The following is a 13291-nucleotide window of genomic DNA, read 5'->3' as shown; positions in this document are numbered from 1 at the left end:
GAATGATTATAAAACAGACCAAGTCTTTAAATGGCAAAACCAAATCGGCACAAATGACCCTATTTCGACATTCTCAACACCAGAAAAAATAGTCCGAATGGAGGAAGCTTTGAATGAATTAGAAAAATCTATAATAAACGAACAAGAAAACAATTTCATCCCTACCACACCAGCAAGAAGAAAGAAAGAAGAATCCTATTATAATACACCGAGATCGGACAATAGAGAAGCAAGGAGAGATCTACGCAAAGAAGACTCCTATTATACTCAACAACAAGAGAGAACAGATTATAACACTCCAAGAAATCCTAGATATGAGGAAAGAAATAGAGAAAATCGAGAATACGATTATAATAGACAAGGACATCAAAATAATTATACATATCCCCCAAGAAATTGGGAGCCCCAAAGGGAATATCCTCCGAGGAACAGGGAACCCCAAAGAGAGTATAACAATTATTACTACCCTCCAAAACAGCAAAGACAAAGAACTCCAACAAGACACAGAACTCCACAAAATACAAGTTATCACAACTACCCGGGCAGAAGACCAGAATATAGAACACCAAATGAGCACAGAACCCCACAAAACTCATATAGAGGACCACAAAATTGGAACTATAATAGACCTAACTATTATAATGGTCAAAGAGATAGAAGGGAACCACCGCATGAAACATATTACAATGGCCAAAGAGATAGAAGAGACCAACCACGCGAAACATACAGAAGAGAGAGAAGTCCAATACCTACACACAACTACTATGCACCTTTAAGAGATTTGAGAGACGAAGAAAGAAGAGACGATAGACACCACCAACCAGAAAAAGGAAGAAAAGAAAATGATCATAAGAAACCTTTTTTAGAGAAAGGCAAAAGGAACAACTCTCCAAAAAAGAAAGAAGAAAAACCACAAAGGAGAAGCGTCGAAAGAAGAGAGGATGCCAAGGAGGAGAGGGGAAACAAAAGGAAAAGAGAAAGATAGGAGAAGGAATTTTTAATTTAAGTAAAAAAACTTTGACACAAGAAGAATTATTAGTTTTAGACAAAGGATTGAAATATGCCCCAAAAAAATGTTTGGATAAATTTGAAACATATGTAGGCATACAAAAATATGTTAGAAAATTAAATATTAAAAAATACGTTCTAAGCAATCCGATAAAGACCACAAACAGAATAGTAGAGCCTAATAATGTCCAACACAGTAATTTGCGAAATAGATCAATTTTTAATCCCCAAATTAATGATAACAAATGCATTAATGTTTTTAAAGAATTGGTTTTAGATGATTTGAAAAATATCAAAGTAAAGAAGCATGACGAGTCCAAAGCAATCCAAATAGGCATAAAAAAATTAGCGAAGAGACAAGATGTAGTAGTGAGACCTGCAGACAAAGGAGGAGGAATAGTGATCCAAGATAAGGAAAAATATCAAGAAACGATGTTAAACATGCTCAATGATGGACAAACTTACACAAAATTATTGAGTAATCCTATCTACAAATATAAAAAAGAACTGGAACAACTAATTCATTTAGGACTTAAAAAAGAAATATTAAATAAAAAGGAAGCCAAATTTTTAATACCAGAAGCTTGCAGAACACCAGTGATATATACTTTACCCAAAATACATAAAGATTGTGAAAACCCTCCGCCGAGACCAATTGTCAATTGTATAGACTCACTCACTATGAGATTGGGACAATACATTGACACTTTTTTACAACCTATAATTCCGCAAACAAAAGCCTTCACTAAGGATACAAAGCATATCTTACAAATACTGGAAGAAAATCAACAAGAAGAAAAAATTCAAATGGCCACCATAGATGTAGCATCGCTATATACAATTATCAAGCATCATGAAGCATGCGAAGCCGCGAAATGGGCCTTAAGGAAATATACAGGATTGATTTGCAAACAACGGAAATTCCTAATAAAATGTTTAGACTTTTGCCTAAAGAAAAATTATTTCTGGTACAACAGTACGTACTATCACCAGAGCATCGGAGTTGCAATGGGCGCGAAGTTCGCGCCGAGTATAGCCAATATATTCATGGCTCAATGGGAAGAGGAGATGATCTACAAAAACAGACCACCAGAATTGATTTTATACAATAGATTCATAGATGATGGACTAATCTTCTGGAAGGGTACAAGAAAGACACTAGAAGAATTCTTGGAGAAATTGAACAACAACGATAAAAACATAAAGTTAACATGGAACATCAGTGAAGAAGAAATAAACTATCTGGATCTTCATATCTCGCAAGACAATGGAAAAATCTCGACAAAAACCCACTTTAAGAGTACAGACCGCAATAGTTACCTCCCCATCACTAGTTGCCATCATAAAAACTGGCTATGGAATATCCCGAAGGGACAACTACTAAGGCTTAAACGCAATTGCACAGAAGATAAAGACTTCGAAGAGCAAGCTAAATCGCTAGCCAAAAGATTTTTGGACAAAGGCTATGAACCGAAATTTATGGAAAATAAAATAATTGAAGTAAAGAACACACAGAGAAAAGATCTTTTGAAGACAAAGAAAAAGGAAAAGTCCTATACAGACAAAATTCCAATAATATTAAGCTACAATTCACAATATAAAGCAGTGGAAAAAATATTTAAAAGACACTGGCATGTATTAAAAATTGACAAACATCTGAGGAAACACATTCCAGAGAAACCACATTTCATATACAAAAGGGCACCAACACTGAAAAACAAGATAGTAAAAACCATCATAGAACCCCCAAAAAAAACATTTTCCTTTTTTACTGGAAAGGGATTTTACCCTTGCAAAAGATGTTTTGCATGCATAAAAACAAAACAACCAAAGCAGAAAATAATGGAGTTCTCATCTACCAGTAATGGAACAAAATTTAAAATTAGAGATTTCATCTGCTGCAATACAGAGGGGGCAGTTTATGCCTTACAGTGTAGTTGTGGACTACAATACATAGGTAGAACAAAACGTCTGCTAAGGATCCGCATTAAAGAACATGTGCAAAATATAATTAAAGGAAGTGATAAACACACTGTATCAAGGCACTTTGCAAAATATCACCACAAAGACCCCTCTAAAATGATCTTTTGGGGGATAGCTCCCTACATAAGACATTGGAGAGGGAGTCACAAAGTTCGCACCTTAAGTCAACTCGAATCACAGTGGATTTTTAAAATGGATTCTTTTACACCTAATGGTCTTAACGTAGATTTTGACTTAAACTGTTTTATTAGTGATTTTTAGTCTTTTAAAGTTTTAAAGTTTTAAAGAAGGAATATCTCCCACATTTTTTTAGAAAAAGTACAAGTTCATAATACACCTTTAATATTCTTAAAAACAATGATAGGTCAAAGGTCCTTGTTTTAGGAAAGTATTAATAATGTTCCCCTCTCCCCCTTGGGTATATTTATTAAAACCTTTTGTGAAGAGAATGAATCGACGGAATATACACACTGTTTAGGAATATACACCTATTTTATTCAGGAATAGATTTTAATCATGATTATTTATAACGTCTTATGTATATAATCTCCGCTGTATGTTTCGTAAATATGCATCTGCAGATAACAAATTGGTTGGTGTACGCAGTACATGTATTTGTCTAGACAGGAAATACGATCCACAACCTCATTTCCGGTGTAAACAATGAGAAAAAACTATTAGTAATACATTCGGCAATACGAGCAATATGGCGGAATTACTATTTCCGCCGGAACTCCGATCATAAGTCACCTCAAAATGGCCGCGATGCGACTTCCGGCCCGACTGATATAAATAAACGTCACATCCAGTATAGGCCACTCCCTGAGGAAGTCACGTGATGTGACGTAACGCGTAGGAGGAGCCGCCAGATTACCGGAAGTGACGTTGGAGATCGGAGCGAAGCGCTCCCAACGCTGTATTTGTATTATCTTGGCATACAAAATACCTGCTAAATGTAAGTGCAACTCTATTTTTTTAACAATAAACTGGTTTGATATACTACACCATGATGCCCCTTTGTGCTTACTGAGCCCGAGGTATGATAAGAAGTCAAGGACGCTAGAAAGCATATAACCCCCCAGACACGGACAAGACAGGAAACACCCGTGGTCATAACAGAACATCGGAACGATTTAAAAAAACCCTCAACTATCGATTCGGAGACCAAGTTGTATATAATAGGCGCAATATACACCTCATTAAGGTGAGAGTCCAGAGCACCTAGATGTGACACCTGGTGGAAGTAGAAAGTCACAACACTTTTCCTTTGCATGAGAGCACTTTTGAAGATATTGAATAGCATTGCACCTTACCGTTTGGATTTATGTATATGGACATTATGAAACACAGTATTGTATTAATTTTTTATTGAAGAAAGCACAGAGCACCTTTGATTGATTTTGAAGAAATATTTATATTGAGTCAATTGGATAGTTATTCATTTTATTTGGAACATAAGCACCCAGCACTTTTTGATATATATAGAGACATATTGGAACCATTTAATTATTTATTTATATTTTGTATTATATGTAATCACGATATTTTAAGTGACCCACTATTTTTCAGCTAAATAAGAACACAGTTTTATTCAAGGATTATATACAGATTCACAATAGTTTATAAGGCACTTGTATTTTCACTTCTGAAGCGCGCCACAAATACAAATTATTTTTACACTAGTATAGTGTTATCTTTTTTCTATCTTCAAAAATACTGACTACAGTTCTAACAAAACGCAAAGGGCGGAGCCATCACTTGTGACGTTACCACATTCGTCTTGACTAGGAAGTGTTTGGATTGCATCCTGAGGCCAGAGTTTTTTTTACAAAGGGCACTTAATCTTTCTATTCATGTGAGCAGTTAGCATTTTTAATAAATAGTTTTTGAAAGGGTTTTATGCTATGTGGCTGTCCTTGGCTCTTTTTCTATGCACCATGTAGATCTGCAGCTTGTGGACAGTCACCATATGAATGTATACAACTTGTAATGCAAGTGCATGTGACTTTGATTAATAAGAGTCCATTCACTCTGGAAAGAGTCTCTTTTTTATTCAAGGTGGTGGCACAACACTGGAGTTTGGAACGGATGATGGAAAGCCACTATTTCAAATTATAAACTTCACGTTGATCACCTTGGGACTTTTATGATTTCTTCATGATATGAACTATATGTTTTGATCTATTTATCTCACCAAGTAGACAAGGGGGGGGGGGGGGGGAAGAGAGTGGCGCCAATCTCAGTGCAGCAAGTTCAAAAGTAAAATTTTATTGTAATGAAACACTCACTTTTGGTACTGCAAAGCAAGTGTGTAGATCGTGGGGTACGCTGTAAATGATGCAGTCCTGGTGGCAGGCAGGTTCCGGTATCTCGTGGCGCTCTGACCGTTCCCGTGGTGTCCAGGGCTCCAGATGCGGGGATGAGAGGGGAAAGCCATCACATCCAAAGGACTTGCATAGCATCAATGGGCATGTCAAGGCGCACATTCGTAGCATGCATGCTCCTTCATCAAGACTCCCGGGCAACCATTGTAGATGTGGTTATAAGGATGCAGCAATTAGGTGAGTAGGGCAGGGAACATCACAGACCCGCCCAACTCTTGCTAGGCCAGAGGTACACACTATGCTGCCATGGGTGGTCCAAGGAGTGGACACTTGATAAAAATATATTAAAAGATAAAAAATCAAAATATAAAAATCAATTAAAATTATATGTATTATGTTATTATTATTATATTGGGGGTGGGTGGGGGGGGGGTGAATGAAGCTAGAAAGTGAAGCTAGAGAATGGATATGCATGCAATGGGGCCCACGTCATGCGGGGGTTCAGATGATGGTTTGGCCATATGACGTGGGCCCCATCGCATGAACCATTATTGCATGCATATCCATTCTCTAGCTTCACTTTCTTGCTTCATTAACCCCCCAACCCCCCCCCCCCCCCACTCCTCTCTTTCCTCACTCCAAAATTAAACATCCCAAATGCATACCAATTATTATTGTAAGGTTTCACTTACATATATTTCATACATTGCCCACCTACATACCCTACACCCTCTACACCATCTGCTTCATACTAGTAGCCATTTGGAATGACTACTATTAATAACTACTTCATTATCTACCCATCCTTCACAGTTACATAGCTTGTGAGGTTGAAAAAAGACATCAGTCCACCCAGTTCAACCTATGATGTGTTTGTGTGTGTTTGATGTTAACCGTACATTGTATACCCCCTTATTTTGTGGTCTTTAAGGTGCCCATCTAATAGTTTTTTGAAGCTATCGATGCTCCCTGCTGATACTACTGCTTGTGGAAGAGAATTCTACATCCTTACTGCTCTGACAGTAAAGAACCCCTTACGTATTTTAAGGTTAAACCGTTTTTCTTCTGGTTTTAGTGAGTGGCCACGTGTCTTATTGTATTCCCTTACTCTGAAAAGTTTGTTCCTTATGCTAGGGTCATCACCAGTACAGTATTTGTACATTGATATCATATTCCCCCTCAAGTGTCTCTTCTCCAGAGAGAATAAGTTCAATGCTTGTAGTCTTTCCTTATAGCTGATATCCTTTATTCCCCTAATTATTTTTGTTGCCCTTCTCTGGAATCTCTCCAGCTCCAGCACATCCTTCCTTGGAACGGTGCCCAGAACTGGACGGAATACTCCAGATGTGGCCAGACCAGAGTCTTGTAGAGTGGGAGAATAATCTCTTTATTTCTGGAGTGAATACCCTTTTTTTTTTTTTAAATTATGATTTTTATTAAGAAAAGCAGGTTACAATGAATTAAGAGAAATGAATTGGCAGCCAGAAGAAGGAAAGAAAGAAATCTATTGGTCGATTTGGGGATGCCGGGGAACGGAAGACCCAGAAAATAATACAAGGGATCCAACGGAAGTTGTAGAGCAATAACACTGGAGAGTAATGACATAACCATGGCCCAAAAAGGTTGTATACCAGAGCATTGCCAAAAAATATAGTACAGCGTGCCCAATTCAGCTCCGCACTGCCAACACAAGGCAGAGCTGGAAGGGTCAATCTTATGGAGGCGAGCAGGGGTTCTATACCAGAATAGAATAATTATTAAGTAGTCTCTCTCTGCACCACACATCTAGAAGCCTTAAAGGCGGATGCCCATATCTTACTCCACATAGGGAGGTGGATGGGACGTTGAAATATTGTAGCCCACTTCTGCATATAAGGATGGTAGTCCTTGGTCAGGGGAAGGACATTGTGAAGGATATTATAGATAGAGGATAACAAGTGTCCCTGGTGGGGGCTATGCGCACACAAATATTTGAATGCGGAGGGCCTCTCCAGTGACAGGGGGTTCGATAAACATCTAAAAAAAATGGCGAACCTGTAGATAAAAATAGAAGGTTTGTTTGGGGAGTGTGAATTTGGCCCGCAATGTCTCAAAAGAGAAAAGAGTGCGAGATACCGGATGGACCAGATTGCAGAGTTGGAAGAGGGGAGCATGGGTCCAGGTCCACATCCGGCCAATATGAAGACCATCCGGGAAGCAGAGGATTGAATAAAACACTAGTCAACGGGGGGCATGGTGAAGAGAGAGAGAACCTGTGGAAACATTTACGCCAAACCTCCATGGTAACTCTCATGGGAGCCAAACACATTTCCCGCAGAACCCAATCAGTGTGAAATGCGGGTGACCAAAGCAGGGAGTAAGGGTGGACCGGAAAGATCATGCCCCGCTCTATTTCCGACCACCAGTTGGGAGCCACCAGGGATGACCAGGAGGCCGCCACCCGAAGGTGGGAAGCATAGTAATACTTGATAATATCCGGGGCCCCAAGACCCCCTCCTCAGGGAAAACACCACCAAAGCAGCCAATCTGTGGGCCTTATCCTTCCAAATAAAAGTGAGAAAAGACCACTGCAATGCCTTGAGTTGGGTCAGGGGTATTGCAACCGGAAGGGTATCAAACAAATAAAACAATTTGGGTAAAATGGACATTTTTAAAACATTTATGCGACCCAAGAGTGACAATGGGAATCCCATCCATTGTCGAAGAGACCTGGAGATCTCACTAAACACAGGGACATAGTTAGCGGAATAAAGCATAGAATGCAAGGATGTCAACTGAACACCAAAGTATTTGAGAGCTGTGGGGCACCAGCACCACCTGTAGGGGGAAGAACTCTGTAGTCAAGCCAATAGATCCAATGGAATGTGTAAAGGCATGGTTTCAGTTTTAGAGGCATTAATCTTATAACCCGAAATAGCACTAAACGAGGATAACACTGAATGCAGGGAGGGTAGGGACACGAGGGGGCTGTTTAAAGTCAACAGAATGTCATCTGCAAACAATGAAAGCTTGTATTCTCTGTGTCGCATCAGGACCCCAGTGATGTCTGGATGGGAGCGGATGGCCGTGGCCAAGGGCTCCAAACATAAAATAAAAAGTAAGGGAGATAGGGGGCAGCCCTGACGGGTGCCGTTGGACATGGAGAATGGAGGCGACACAAAGGCAGAGGACAGGCGCACCTGTGCCGTGACAGGGGAATAAAGAGCCTCTAGGGCCTGGTAGAACGGGCCCTTCAGTCCAAACCTCTGTAATGTGAAGAAAAGGTAAGGCCAGATGAGGCGGTCGAAGGCATTTTGAGCATCTAAGCTAAGGACTACTGCCGAACGGGGGAACCAATCAAGGTGATCGATCAGGTCCACCGTACGTCTAGTGTTGTCACCTGCATGGCGGGACAGCACAAATCCCACCTGATCCCTATCAACCAATTTGGGAATAATGTTGGCGATCTATTGGCCAAAATTTACGTTAATATTTTATAATCTAATTTAACAATGCTATTGGTCTGTAATTATCTGGGAGCGAGGCGTCCTTCCCTAGCTTAGGGATAACCGAAATAAAGGAATGTGTGAAGTGGGGATGGGGGACCTTGCCTTGTAGCAAAGAGGCATAGAGTTCAAGTAGATGTGGGGCAATAGTGGGCAAAAAGGTCTTATAATAGAGATAGGGCAGGCCGTCCGGGCCCATCGCCTTGTGTGAAGGTACGTTTTTCACCGTGGCAGCGAGTTCATCAAAGGAGACTTCTGCGTTCAGCTTTGATAAATCAGCAGCGGAAAGCTTGGGAAGGGACAAATTCTGAAAAAAAACATCAAAGTTATCTTGAGTAAAATTAAAACGGTTCTCAGGGGTAAGGCAGTTATATAGCTTGCTATAAAAATCACCAAACCTCAATAACGATAGGTGCGTGATCCGACCAGGTGATGGGGAGTATGTTAGAGTTAACTACACAAGGTATGAGAGGAGCGGAGATGAAAAAATGATCTAGTCTAGAATGCATCTTATGAGCTGCCGAGTAGAAAGAGAAGTGTCTGTGAGTAGGATGCTTGATACGCCAAGAGTCAAACAGCCTATGGGTGCGGACACATCTGCGAAAGGCTTTAGCTTGGGACAGGAGTCACCGGGAAGGTGTCTCCCTGTGTAGTAAATGACGATCCCTATGGGGGGACATGATGAGATTAAAGTCACCACCCACCACCGTGAATGGTTGCCAAAGGTGGGAGATGTATTGAAAAATGTCATCTAGAAATCCCAATTGACCCGAGTTTGGGGCGTAAATGTTAAGGAAGTGGATAGATAGTCACAGACCAATGCTACAAATCTCCCCTGTGGATTGAGCAGGGAATCCCTAACCCAAATGGGACATGTTTTTTTAATCAGAACTGCCACCCCCGCCTTGCCAGACGGATCAGAGGCAATGAAGGAGGTGGGAAAATACCTAGAAGCAAATTTGAAGGAACCATCAGGACGAAAGTGCTTCTCATGCACCAAAATTATATCTGCGCCAGAGGCGCAAAATTCTTTAAGCGCTAACCAGCGTTTCTGCACAGAGTTTAGCCCCTTTACGTTATATGAGAGAATTCTCAGAGCCATGGGGGAAGGGAGTCTAAACAGTGAACAGAAGCATTGAATAAATCATTAAATACACAAATCTTACTCAGAACATGTATACATTTTCCGATGCAATCTGTGACACGGCCTCAGACGAGGCACAGAGGCACCAATCCATAATCTGACAATAGCAGAGCCAGACCAAACACAAAAAAGGTCTAGCAAAAAAGAAAAAAGAAAGAAATAACAGAGAAGGAAAAAATAACAATGACACAAAGCACGTCCAAAAAAAAGTCAATAGGAACGTCAGTAAAAAACCTGAGAGACCTTGGTGTCTCAGGAAAACAGGACCAGAGGCCTGGGTCTTGCGGGGCAACATGGGAGCCTCAAGATGACGAACTCCAGTGAGGGGGAGGTGAACCCCACTGGCTCTTCAGCGGAACAGTAAAAAGAAAGTGATGAACTTAATGACATGAGAACACAGCCAAAAAGAAAAACATAGCCAAAAATCATAGCCAATATACAACCCCATGGGTGGGGAAAGGGTGTCCACCCTAGCCAGGGTAGAAAAGGGTCACAAAGTGGCCGCAGGGGCCATGGGCCTAGGAAAATGCAACATATGGATCAGCTCAGGTAGATCAAGTCGGAGGCTTGAGGTGACGAGGGCGTAGAGGGGTCCCAGCATTTCTTCGTTGTGGGGTCTTAGCGGGGGTCCACATGCATCCAGGGGTGGTCGGAGCAGGGCGGTTCAAGCTGTTCTGCGGTGCAAGGTCCTCCTCGGGCAAAGGAGGAAGGCCCAGGGTGCAGATAAAGGCCTCCGCCTCATGCATTTCCTGCATATGGTGCTGAGTGCCATCCTTGGTAACCACCAGACGGAAAGGGAAACCCCAATAGTATGGGATGCAATGCTTTTGTAGATGTGTAGTCACGGGTCTCAGGTTCTGTCGCTTGTTTATGGTAGTAGGCGAGAGGTCGTTAAAGATTTGAATCTTGGTGCCTTTATAATCCACCTGCGATTTGTTGCGGGTAGCCAAGGTTAAAGCCTCCTTGCTATCATAGTAATGGAAGCGGACAATGACATCACGCGGCCTTGCTCCAGCGGGTGGTTTTGGGCCCAGAGATCTGTGTGCCTGATCCAGGCGCCAATCTATGTCCACTATATTAGGGGCCAGAGTAATAAACAGACCCAGCAGATAGGAACGCAAGTTGTTGTCACCCACATTTTCAGGAATCCCCCGGAAGCGCAGATTTTGGCGTCGTTCACGATTCTCCAAGTCCTCCTGCTGCAATTGGAGTTGGGAGACTGAATGTTTCAGAGTAAAGTTTTCATCGTCCAATACCTGCACATACTGCACCAGTTCATCAAACTTGGTCTTTAGGGTGTCAGTGCGTTCCCCAATATGTGCAATCTCCCCCCTAAGTTCTAAAGATAGCTTGCTCACCTCTGTAGCCGTATTTCGGGTAATCTGCTGGAGAAATACCTTCAGCTTCTCATCCAGGATGGCAGGGGTTAACATAGATTGAGCGGATAGGGGGGTGTAGCACCCCTAAGCAGTGAAGGGATAACTGGATCGGGGGGATTTTCCAGCTCCAACGAAGGGTCCATCGTAGCGAACAGATCTGATTGTGAAATTGAGACTAGTGAGGAATCGCTCCATTGCGGCCTGTGAGCGCGGCTCTAATGGCGCCGTATATCCCTGTTGTTGCTGTCCAATCTTGCCTATGGGGACCAGGTAGGTGTTGGGGTTTAGGGCAGCTTACCCCCGTAGATGTCATAGCTGAAAGAAGCTGATAAGGGGCAGCAAAGAGCCAGCGAGGTCCGGAGCTCACTCGCTACACATCCGCCATGATCAGAAGCCGCGCATGCACCCGTGAATCCCCTTTTTTATACATGCCAGTATTTTGTTGGCTTTGCTTGCAGCGGCTTGGCATTGCATGCCACTGCCAAGCCTGTTGTCCACTAGGAACCCCAGGTCCTTTTCCATCTTAGATTCACCCAGAGGTTCCCCCCCTAGTGAGTAGCTTGCTTTCGTGTTTCTGACGCCATTGTGCATTAATTTACATTTTTCAACATTAAACCTCATCTGCCATGTATTTGCCCACCTCATTATTTTGTTCAGGTATGCTTGTAAGGTTTACACATCCTGCATCGAAAATATTGGCATGCTTAGTTTAGTATCATCCTTAAATACCGAGATTGTGCTAGATATCCCCTCCTCTAGGTTGTTTATGAATAAATTATACAGGATTGGTCCCAGGACAGAACCTTGGGGGACCCCACTTTCCACACCCGCCCAATCTGAGTACTCCCCATTTATCACCACCCTCTGGACTCTCCCCTGGAGCCAGTTCTCTATCCAGGTACTCATGCTATGGTCCATACCTACAGTATGTACCTTAGTTTGTACAGTAAGCGTTTGTGGGGAACTGTGTCAAATGCCTTTGCAAAGTCCAGATACACCACATCCATAGGATTTCCTTTGTCTAGATGGCAACTCACCTCATCGTAGAAGGTTAATAGTTTGGTCTAGCAAGAACGATTTTTCATGAATCCATGTTGATTACTAGTGATGGACGAACATCGGCCGGGGCGGTTTGCGAACGCCAGCTGCAAATTTTCTCAAAAGTTAACGAACTGCAAGTTTGCGGCGGGCCCTATTGACTTTAATGGGAGGCAAAATTTAAAAACATTTAGGTCATATTTGCAGCCACAAAATACGTACTAGCTGTGCACAACAAGTGCCAGCACATGGACAATGTCATAACAGAAGTATTGGAATTGAAAAAGTTGCCCTAAATTGTTTTATTTTTTTTTTTACAGCAAAAAAATATATATATTTTTTCATAAATCAGCCAGAATTGACAGCAGCCGGTAAATACATTGTCTAATACATATAGGGTCCATTCACACATCTGTAAAATGGGTCCGCATCCATTCCACAATTTTGCGGAACCTCTACAGACCCATTGATTTTCATTTCCAGTATGAAAAATTAGGCATTTACAGGATAAAGAAGTAAGTGTCGGCCATTCCAGGCCCCAAAAATTAACCCACATGCGTTTACCTGACAGCTAAGAATGTAGTATTCTGTGGCTGAAGGTACATTAGGCATTCACAGGATACAGAAGTAAGTGTCGCCCGTTCCAGGCCCCAGACATTAGCCCACATGGGTTTACCTGACAGCTAAGTACTTAGTATTCTGTGGCTGAAGGTACATTAGGCATTCACACAGTATACAGAAGTAAGTGTCGGCCTGTATAGGCTGCAAAAATTAGCTCACATGGTTCGAACTGACAGCAAAAAACTTAGTTTTTGATGGCTAGAGGTATGGTAGGTGTTCACAGTATACAGAACCGTAAGTGTCGGCCTGTATAGGCTCCAAAAATTAGCTCACATGGTTTGAACTGACAGAAAAAAACGTAGTTTTTGA

This window comes from Pelophylax lessonae (assembly GCF_965119305.1).
Source record: "Pelophylax lessonae genome assembly, chromosome: 5".
Taxonomy (NCBI): domain Eukaryota; kingdom Metazoa; phylum Chordata; class Amphibia; order Anura; family Ranidae; genus Pelophylax; species Pelophylax lessonae.
This window is presented reverse-complemented; position numbering follows the sequence as displayed.